The sequence below is a fragment of the Lactuca virosa genome, chromosome 8 (assembly GCF_052849685.1).
Source record: "Lactuca virosa cultivar CGN04683 chromosome 8, Lactuca_virosa_CGN04683_v6, whole genome shotgun sequence".
Taxonomy (NCBI): Eukaryota; Viridiplantae; Streptophyta; class Magnoliopsida; order Asterales; family Asteraceae; genus Lactuca; species Lactuca virosa.
Window position 1 is genome coordinate 282,112,139 of NC_136433.1, and position 10,144 is coordinate 282,122,282.

Sequence of the window (10,144 nt, forward strand, 5' to 3'; positions counted from 1 at the left end):
AAACATACTTTTTATTCATAAATGAATAACGAATGTAATGTAATAAATATGTGATCGGTTTTTATTCACTTATGAATAACGAGAGTTGAAACTCTAAAAAAAATAATTTTTTTTATTTTATCTTAAAACTATATAAATATGGATGTCTATTTATAGAGAATAAAAAATTATGAATTTTGATATATTTAAAATAATTTTTTTGATAAAAATAGCTTTCAAAAATCAAAAAAACAAAAAAAAAAAAATTTTGTATATTAATTTAATGATTAGCATAGTTTAAGGAAAAATGTTTGGTTGGAAAACACATGTGTATCCATTATCTATTTCCGTCAGTACACCTAAGTGTTTTGCGGCAAAACAAATATGTGGCTTAGAATGATTCCCTCATTCTCAACTTTTTTTTCTTAATTGAACCCATATATATATATATATATATATATATATATATATATATATATAGAGAGAGAGAGAGAGAGAGAGTGGTTCAATTGAGAACCATAAAAGATTAAGAACCTTAAGAACCCCAATTAATTAGTAAATACTTACACGATACTCTTATTAAACATGGTAAAATCCTTTTTTTTGTGTGTTTTTGGTATGAAAAGAGCAAACTTATAATTTTTACAGTTTAATATTTTCATCCGTATATGCTCTCATATTTTAACACAAAACTTATATTAAATACAGATTTACACAGTCCATTTACAGCTTAATGCAAAAAATTCACAACTTAATACAAACTGTTTTTTACAATAATTCACTAATTCAAAGAAGTCAAAAACTTAAACTCTACCACCACCAACCACCTGTATCAACATAATAGCCGTCATTTCTTCCAAATCAGATATGTAGATAAAGTCATTCATTAACAACTTAAACACTACATTCACAGTCTAATAAAGCCTATTAATTCACTCGTTTTGAATTTAATGCAAAACAATTATAAAAACTAGTGGATTCTTACAAATTTATACAACAAAAAAATAAATATATTAATAAGAAAATTAACACAAAAATTTATATATAAATCATTCCTATTTTAACACAAATTACGAAAAATTCACAGCAAAATGCAGCCAATTCACAATTTAAACAGAAAATCCATAGTTTAATGCAGCCAATTCACATTTTTAAACACAAAAATCACAGTTTAATATAAAAAATTCACAGTTTAATATAGAAAAATAACAGCTTAATGCATTCAATGCATAGTTTAAAACACAAAATCACAGTTTAATACATAAAATTCATAGCTTAATACATTCAATTCACAGTTTAAACAAAAAAATCACAGCTTAATGCAGTCAATTTACAATTTAAAACACAAAAATCATATCTTAATATACAAAGTTCATAGCTTAGTACAATAAATCTCAGTTTAATATACAAAAAGTATGCATTCACAACCATATTATCAACTTAACACTCTTAATACAATTAATGCACAGTTTAATACACAAACTTTATAGCTTAATACAATGAACGAACAATTTAATACACAAATTTCACATCTTATATAGTCAATTCACAGTTTAAACAGAAAATTCACATCTTAATAGAAGTTAACACTAAGATTATAAAAAAACAAATGAGAGATTAAAACATTAAATTCACACCTTAACAGAAGAACAAAAAGGATAAAAAAAATGCACCGTAGAGATCTATAATAGATGTAAGTAGAAAAATAAATATAAAACATGCATTCACAGCTTAAAACTTATAAAAAATCATATATTCTCAACTTAAACTTGTAACAAATCATGTATTCACAACATAAAACTAACATTTTCTTATTCATAACATTTAAACCTAATATTAACATGACTAAAAAATTAATAAAAACATTTAAACATCACAATTCACAACTTAAAAAACCTAGATTCACATTATTTAAGAAAACATTAACATTATAACACATTTTAAATTCAATTCACAATATAACAACTAAAAAACCTAAGTTATGAAACAAAAATCTATGCAAGTATCATAACAAATAAGAACATAAACTTAGATTCGTGTATTAATAACATTGGATTCACAACTTAATAGTAGTTAAAACTAATATTAAGAAAAGTAAACAATAAAAAATAGATTAAAACATTAAATTCACAGTTTAATAAAAGGAAAAATAATCAACACAAAATTTGACATACCTGATGCAGATCTGGTGGTGTTTTACCTGAGATCAGAGAGAAAAAGATGGAGACAAGTTGGCGGTGTTTCACCATACTGAGACTTGAAGAAAATGAAACCAAATCCCGTCGGAGCTTGTAGACCTGTTCATCGATGTTGACAAAAATCGTAGATCTAGACATTTGTGGTGGCGAAAATCATACATCTGGACCAGAAAACTTCTAATCTTGTAGTAAAGGAAACAAAGATGATAGATCTAGTGTGAGTAAGCTCTTATGCGACGTAGACGGTAATGTTTCACTTGAGATGTAACATGAAACACATCAGATCTAGTAGTTTTTCACCAAATACCAGAGAGGATGAGAAGGAGGCGAGAGAAAATAGAAGGAGGCGGCACATCTGATGGTGTTTCATTGGAGATCAGAGGATGACGATTACAACGGTGACGATCGTTGATGATAGTGGTGGATCTTCGTTGCTTGTTGGAACTTGTAGATCTGGAACAGAAAATAATAGATCTAGTGGCATTAATCGTGGATCTGAAACTGAAAATGTAGATCCGGAATCGTTTGGAGCATACAGATCTGATGGAAGTGGTTGGCCGGTGGTAGGAGGCGGCAACAACGGTGGTGCGGTGGTGGTTGGTGGTAGGTGGTGGTAAGGTTGGTGTGTTCTTCAAGTATGGTGAGAGAGTTTGAAAGAGTTTGAAGAATTGAGTGTTTGACATCTGATACATAATAATGGGTTTTAAGTTTAATTTGTCAAAAAAAAATTGGTTTTTACGGGTTCTTAATCTTTTTTGGTTCTCATTTGAACCTTTACCTATATATATATATATATATATATATATATATATATATATATATATATATATATATATATATATATATAGAGAGAGAGAGAGAGAGAGCAAGGATCATTTGAGAACTCATAGTTTCCCGAGAACCCGAGAACTAAAGGTGGAACATTAGATAAAAAAAACGAATGGCCAAGATCATTTGTGGCATTTTTGTAAATAAATAGAAACTTATTGGGGCAGGGGTATCTTAACTTAAAAGGGAAAGGGTATAGGAAACAAAAAAATAATTTAATATTATCCTAAATCACAGATCTGGAGAAAAATATCTCGTTCTCTCTCCCTCTCTCTCTCACACACACTCTCTCTCATGGTTTAGCCTCCAACGACCAATGTATCTCTGTCGATGACCACCGCCTACAGCGGCCTTCGAGATCGTGATTCATGACCACCGCCTACAACGGCCGTCGAGATCGTGATTCATGAATATTCGCCACCGTTCCTTCCTTCCTCCCGTCGTCGCCTCGTCTACTGATTGTGTCGCATCATCACTCAGACTCTTCATTGACATCTATGGATCCACAATCGATCCAACTTTTATCTCCGATAAACATCAATTGACATGAAATCTAAAATCCTCCAACTATCAAAGCTTCTATATCACAAACCTTCCAACATGTGTTGACAATGACCATGGACGTAACAACGACTTCTCATGCTCTGCCAAGCGTGAAACTCTCAGAGTTGACAACCTCCAAATTCAACCACAATTCTTCAGTGTAAGTTTATATATGAATATCCTTGTGTACAAGCATGGATGCCATTCAATTGTGTGTATGATGTGCAATTTATGTTATTAGTTTCGCCTGATCAATTATGAAATGTTGTACTTCCTTTGAATCCTGATCGGTATTAAAACTGAAATCAGATTGGTAAGGAAATTGAATCCTAAGTCTACTGGAGATCCATGCGTTAGAAGCTATATTATAATCTGGTTCTATAAAATTTGTCGAATCCATAGCGTTTGATTCTCATATAACCTGTATCTGCTTCATATCTTACAATTTTAGGTTGTTAGTATTGAAATTATTCTGAAATTTAGTCATGCCTTTGTTAATCTAAGTTAGACATCACTAACGTGTAAACGAGCTGTGGTTGGATCATTAACTTCCTTGACATTTCTATTCAGAAAAATTTTTAGCTCTTTTAAAAGTTCACACACTTCATGAAATTGCCTCATGTTTGTTATAATTAAACTAAAACATCCACATACTTGATCTACTTGTAGTGTGTGTTTCCATAGAAAACATCAAGTTTCTTTCTGCAACCATACATGAAAAGCATCTGGGAACTCCAATTCAACTGTCAGCAACCTCCAGAAATTAAAATTGGATGACCCCATTAAGAACATAGGTTTAGCTGAAAATAGCTTCGGTTCTGTAGGGGTATGCACACATCCTTTGAGTGAAACTGAATCTGATTCACATTTGGAGGAGGAAAAAGTTCGAGTATTGCTTTTGAATCTTGGAGGCCTAGAGACACTTGTTGATGTTCAACATTTCTCTATAACATCTTTGCAGATCCGGTATGTGTATTAATTCCTTTTTGAAAGTATAAAGAAAGATTCAATGCTAATTTAGTTCCAATATTTTTCATCATGCTAACAATTTAGTGTTTGGGACATGTCACACCCCCGAACCAGACGGCGGAAACGTACGAGGGCTCGTGTGACTATCAATTGAAATATCATCACAATGAATATACATGAAACATAACACATTCATCACCAAACATTACATAATACAGCTGATATTGTTCACATCAAGTACATTGTCATAGGTTACATAATTCCAAAGTATTAATAGTACGATGAGTGATGATACACAAAATAAATCCATACACACTTGAAAATCCTCCTGCTTAACGATTACCTGAGAATACAAGTTATTTTGAAAACTGTCAACATATATAATGTTGGTGAGTTCATAAGCATGTTTGAATAAAAGTCTTTGTATTGTTTGTAAAACCCAGAAAATCCGATATTTTCTGTAAAAAGTCTGAAAAATGATGTGAAACTCGAGTATAAATGCATGTGTGAATTTCATAGTAGTAACATATAGGAATGCAGCTCAAATTTCTTTGTATTCTTTCTGTTGTAAGTAAGTGGTATTTGATTAATAGCATTTCCCCAGAAAATCCGATATTTTCTGATTTATAAAAATGTCACGGTCTTTGCACTGTAAAAATGTTTTGTATAATTATGACTTACGAGTTATTAATTTTCCGTAATGTCTTAATGGAAATGGATCTCTATATGAGTCGTTATAACCATACATGATAGTGACTGATTTGCCTGTCTTGGCATTTTTCCAAATGCCGGATTTTTGTTCAAGGTTTTGTCACCCTAGACTGGCCTAGTCTAACTGTAGCGAACAACTCAGGTGTGGGGGAGTCACCCCCGTATAGATCTATACACAAACTCTCGCTCTCCCTCCAGGAGACTCTGATTATAACTACAAGCTACGGCCATACACTCGGTGGTGTCAACCGACACGTCTCACTAGATCTCATTTGTCTCCACATGAATTTGTATAATGTTATATGTATTTAGAAGTTCGAACACTAGATGATGTATGAAATGAAAAGATAAGGCCCAACAAACATGAAGAAAAGGCAACAATGACCCATTAGACGTGTAAGTTATTTCCGGGCTAAATTAGCATGTAAATGGGCCACTAAGGCCCAATAACCTGTAAATGCTAAATTAGGCCCACTTAGCATGTAATTGGGTCACTTAGGCCCAATAGACATGTGATGAATACATTGGGCCCAATAAACATGTAATTGGACCACGAAGGCCCAATAAACATGTATAACAAATATTAGACTCAATAATCGCACCATTGTTGTATTTCGTTTAATCGAATTATTTATCCGTAGTGTTATAAAAAGTCCAATGTTTGGTTATAATGATATTTTTGGTTTGATATGTCAAAAATTTTATAATTTGAACCCGTGTTCATAAAAATTTACACTTTAGGTCCCTTGAGAACTAATTTGATCATTTAAAGGCTTATTTTACATAAAATGTCATTTTCGTCTATTTTAAATTAAAAATAACATTTTAGTCCATAAATTTATAAAATCTATATTTTCGCCCCAAATGTTTAGTGATTGACGGGTTTGGCCCAAAAATACATGTAATGACATTTCCAATCCATTTATGCAGAAAATTACAATTTCAACCCTTATTTGCATAAAATGACCTTTTCGGCCCCATTTTTATAAAATTAACATTTTTGGTCCAAATCTTGAGATAGTGTCATTTTCAGCCCCAAATCTTGTTTATTCTCATTTTTGGCTCGAGTTTTGATTAAATAACATTTTAATCCCCAAAAATTGACATTTTTGGCAAGTTTGGGCCCAATAGGTCGTGAGCCCCACCTTAAGGCCCAAAATGCCAAATTTTACACTTTTGACCCTTAGAAAAATATGGTTGTTATAAAAACTCATTTTTAAGCTAATAATACCCTTTTAGCCCTTATACAACCGTAGGTGTCACTCTTGACCCCAAACTTTTGTTTATTTGCCAAAAATGATCCTTATACAAGATTTTGTTTGGTTTTTCACAACTTAGGCATTTATAACACTTTTAACTTTGTAGTTTGGTGTCTAAAATGTCTTTGTTTGTGATTCACACTTATTTTTGTTATAGTTCTATAGATCCATCGAGTTTTTCACCCAAACACTAACAAAAGCCAAGAAAATCACACATATCATGCATAAACACATAGATCTACACATAAATACTTGTATTCTCCCCCAAAAACAAGTGAAAACCGAAAACAAGGGGGTATGAACTCACCTTTCTTGTTGTTCTCGGTTTTGAAGAAGAAATGGAAGAGGTTTCGGTTCTAGCAAGCCTTCCTTGAATAGATCTCGAGCTTATGGGGGTTTTCTAAGAGTATGATCAAAAAATGCTTAGAAGGAGTGATCTTAACATAAGAATGAAGTTATACAACTTAGATATGTAAGGAATTACCAAGGGAAGATGATTTTTGGTGAAGATCTTCTTGAAGCACTTAGAATCTCGAAAATTTGGATGGGGGGAAGTAGGATGTTCTTGAGTGTTTGAGAGAATTTGCTTGAAATATTTTTGAGAGAGTGAGGGTGGTGTGAGGTGTTTCGGCCGAGAAGAAGAAGAGAGAAGAGAGAGGGAGCGAGGTGATGTGCATGGAGATCCACCATGCAATAAAGAGGTGACAAGCTCTCATTAATCCTCTAATTTCCCTTAATTTTTCTTTTCTTTTCCTCATTGGTCCGAGAATGGGCTAAAGAGAAAGGAGGTGGATTAGCTTGGGCCATTTCTAGCCTTGGTTCGAAATTATGAGGCCCAATATTTATTTTTCGACCCATTGGGCTCATTAGATGGTCCACAGCCCATTTGAAATAAGAAAGGGAGTTTATGGCCCATTAGGGCAAATTAATTCATTTATGGCCCAATAAGGCCCATTAGGGTTAGAATGAATCATTCTAGGCCCAAATGGTCCAAAATGTTATATATTTATGAATTGGGTCTATTTAGAATCCAAATAGGGTTTCCAAGCCTAATGTAGTTGAATTGAATGCTTATTGGTCCATTAAGCCCAATAAGGAAATCCTAGTCCATAATGAACTTGAACCAAGGTCTCTAGGGTTTTCAACTCCCCAATTGACTATTTGGACACTTTGTGTAGAGTTTTGAACTTCACTTGTGAACCTTGATTAGGTTTGTGGTCATAGAATGAACATAGTGTATGATATCAAGTTAATGTTACAAGTATTATCATAGTTGATGTTTACATGATCACAGAATTTCCTGACAAAATGCCAGTTGTGACAGGACATGATATTATCCGTCTACCAAGGTTGTTCTGTTTCCTACAACGACCTTTAGCACAAATCATTTTTGTATTAAGAGCAAGAAAAAGTAAAGAAGCTTATGTTATTGTTAAGACATGCTATTATTGATGTTTGAGTTTACTAATTGACTTTCATCTGATTATTATATTGCATTTCATTTCAGTATATATTTATGATTATAGTTGTTTGTTGTAGGTTGCTGCTCTAAATTCAGAACTTGAAGCTAAGAAATTACCTGCTAATGTCTACATTGCAATGAGTTACTGGCATCCTTTCACTGAAGAAGCTGCCCAACAGGTAGTTAACTTATTATTATTTAATCATCCTTTTTCATTGTAATTGCTCATTTGAAGACACATTTTGGAGAATAAGTGGATAATAAGTGGTTTACCATCAATAGGGCATTTCAATTCCAACACATAATAATAATAATAATAATAATAATAATAATAATAATAATAATAGTAATAATAATAATAGTAATAATAATAATAATAAATTAAAGATTACCATAAAGTGGTCATCAATTGAGATTGTTAATAATGATGTTTCTTTTTTTATCCATGACAGATTAAGAGGGATGGTATCACGAGGCTTGTGGTGTTGCCTCTTTACCCTCAATTTTCTATTTCAACAATTGGGTCAAGTATACGTGCACTTTAAAACATCTTTAGGTAAATCATAAATGCTTGATTTCATTTTCTATCAGATTCCTTATTTTTAAACTCATTAATTTGAGTCACATCACAATCACATGCAGGGAAGACAAAGTTTTGTCTAAGCTTCATGTTGCTATTATCCAGTCTTGGTATCAACGATATGGTTATATCAAGGATATGGATGACTTTTAATAAAAGAAGAGTTGCAAATTTTAATAAACCTCAAGACGTAAGCTTCTTTGTTGATTGCTTTTAAATATTAAATACCATGAAATCTCAAAGTAAAAGTATAATAAAAAAAGGGTGAACCAAGAAATAGCAACCAATAGATGAAATTTCTCTGAATGAAGGGAAAAGTGAAGAACCAAGTCAATATGCTATGCTAGAAGACGGTGAGGAGTTGGAACTAAAAGAACTACAAGCAACATCAAATCCATTAACATGTTATGCTCATTGTGCAACCAATAGGTTACATGGTTGCTCCCTTTGCAAAGGCCAGATTCATTTACTTGATACTCATTTCATTTCTTATTCTTGATTCACAAGTAAATCACATGTGATTCACAAGTAAATCACATGTGATTCACAAGTAAATCACATGCGATTCACATATAAATCACATGTGATTCACATGTGAATCGCAAATGAATCACATCTGATTCACATATGAATCACATTTTATTCACATGTAAATTACATGCAATTCACATACGATTCACATGTAATTCACAAATGAATCACATGTAATTCACATATGAATTGCATGTGATTCACATGTAAATCAAATGTGATGAGAATAATATTCTCTAAGATCGATAGATTCAAACAGATATCAATAAGACAATAACAAGTAATAGAAAACAATGAACACCACTATGAATCAAACGAATGTCGAATGATTAAAACACCAACACCTCAGAAGAGCTCGATGAAGAACTTCTACTTTAGAGGCGTGCTAGGGTTACAGTACTTGTCAAAGGAAATATTCAAGAAGCGTAATTAATATAATGCATGCATGCACTATATATACTAAACCCTAAAAATAATACACTGTTGGACAGGACCAAACCGTGAATACATATGGACGGAACTAACTAAGCCCAATGGCGCAACCCATATACTCAACAATCTCCCCCTTTGCGCCAATTGAGGCGAGAGATCACTTCGGTTGAGTAACTGTGGTTTTCTTCACAGTATTGAACAACTTGGGGATGATGGCAAGAAGAGTTTGACGAAAGTTAATGTACAACCGAAGCATATCTGAAAACATCTTCTTATCGGCTTCACTGTTCTGATTGCACTTGTCTATGATATCGAGAATATGCTCCAAGCAGGAAGTGGAGAACATGTGTTTGTCAACAAGAGCGAACAGGCATTTTTTGTCGCACCCCCAAACCAGAACGGCGGAAACGTTCGGGGGTGGAGGACTTTTAGGTAAGTATCACAACACATGCAATATAGTAATCAAAGTACAAACAACCATTGCATTAATAAGTATAAGTTTTACATAAGTGTTTAAACATTACATATTCAAACACTAAAATAGGTACAATAGAAGACAAGAGTCGCGGTACGGTACTAGGTAGTCTTCTCAAAAGCTTATGGAGTGTACCTGTCTACTGGATTCCTGAGAATACAAGTTATTTGAAAAGAT

At 32.7% G+C, this 10,144-nt stretch overlaps 1 pseudogene; it reads left to right on the forward strand.

Moving 5' to 3' along the window:
* The first annotated feature begins 3,622 nt into the window (after window positions 1–3,622).
* Window positions 3,623–8,682, forward strand: LOC145131575 (ferrochelatase-2, chloroplastic-like; annotated as a pseudogene).
* Window positions 8,683–10,144: the final 1,462 nt, after the last annotated feature.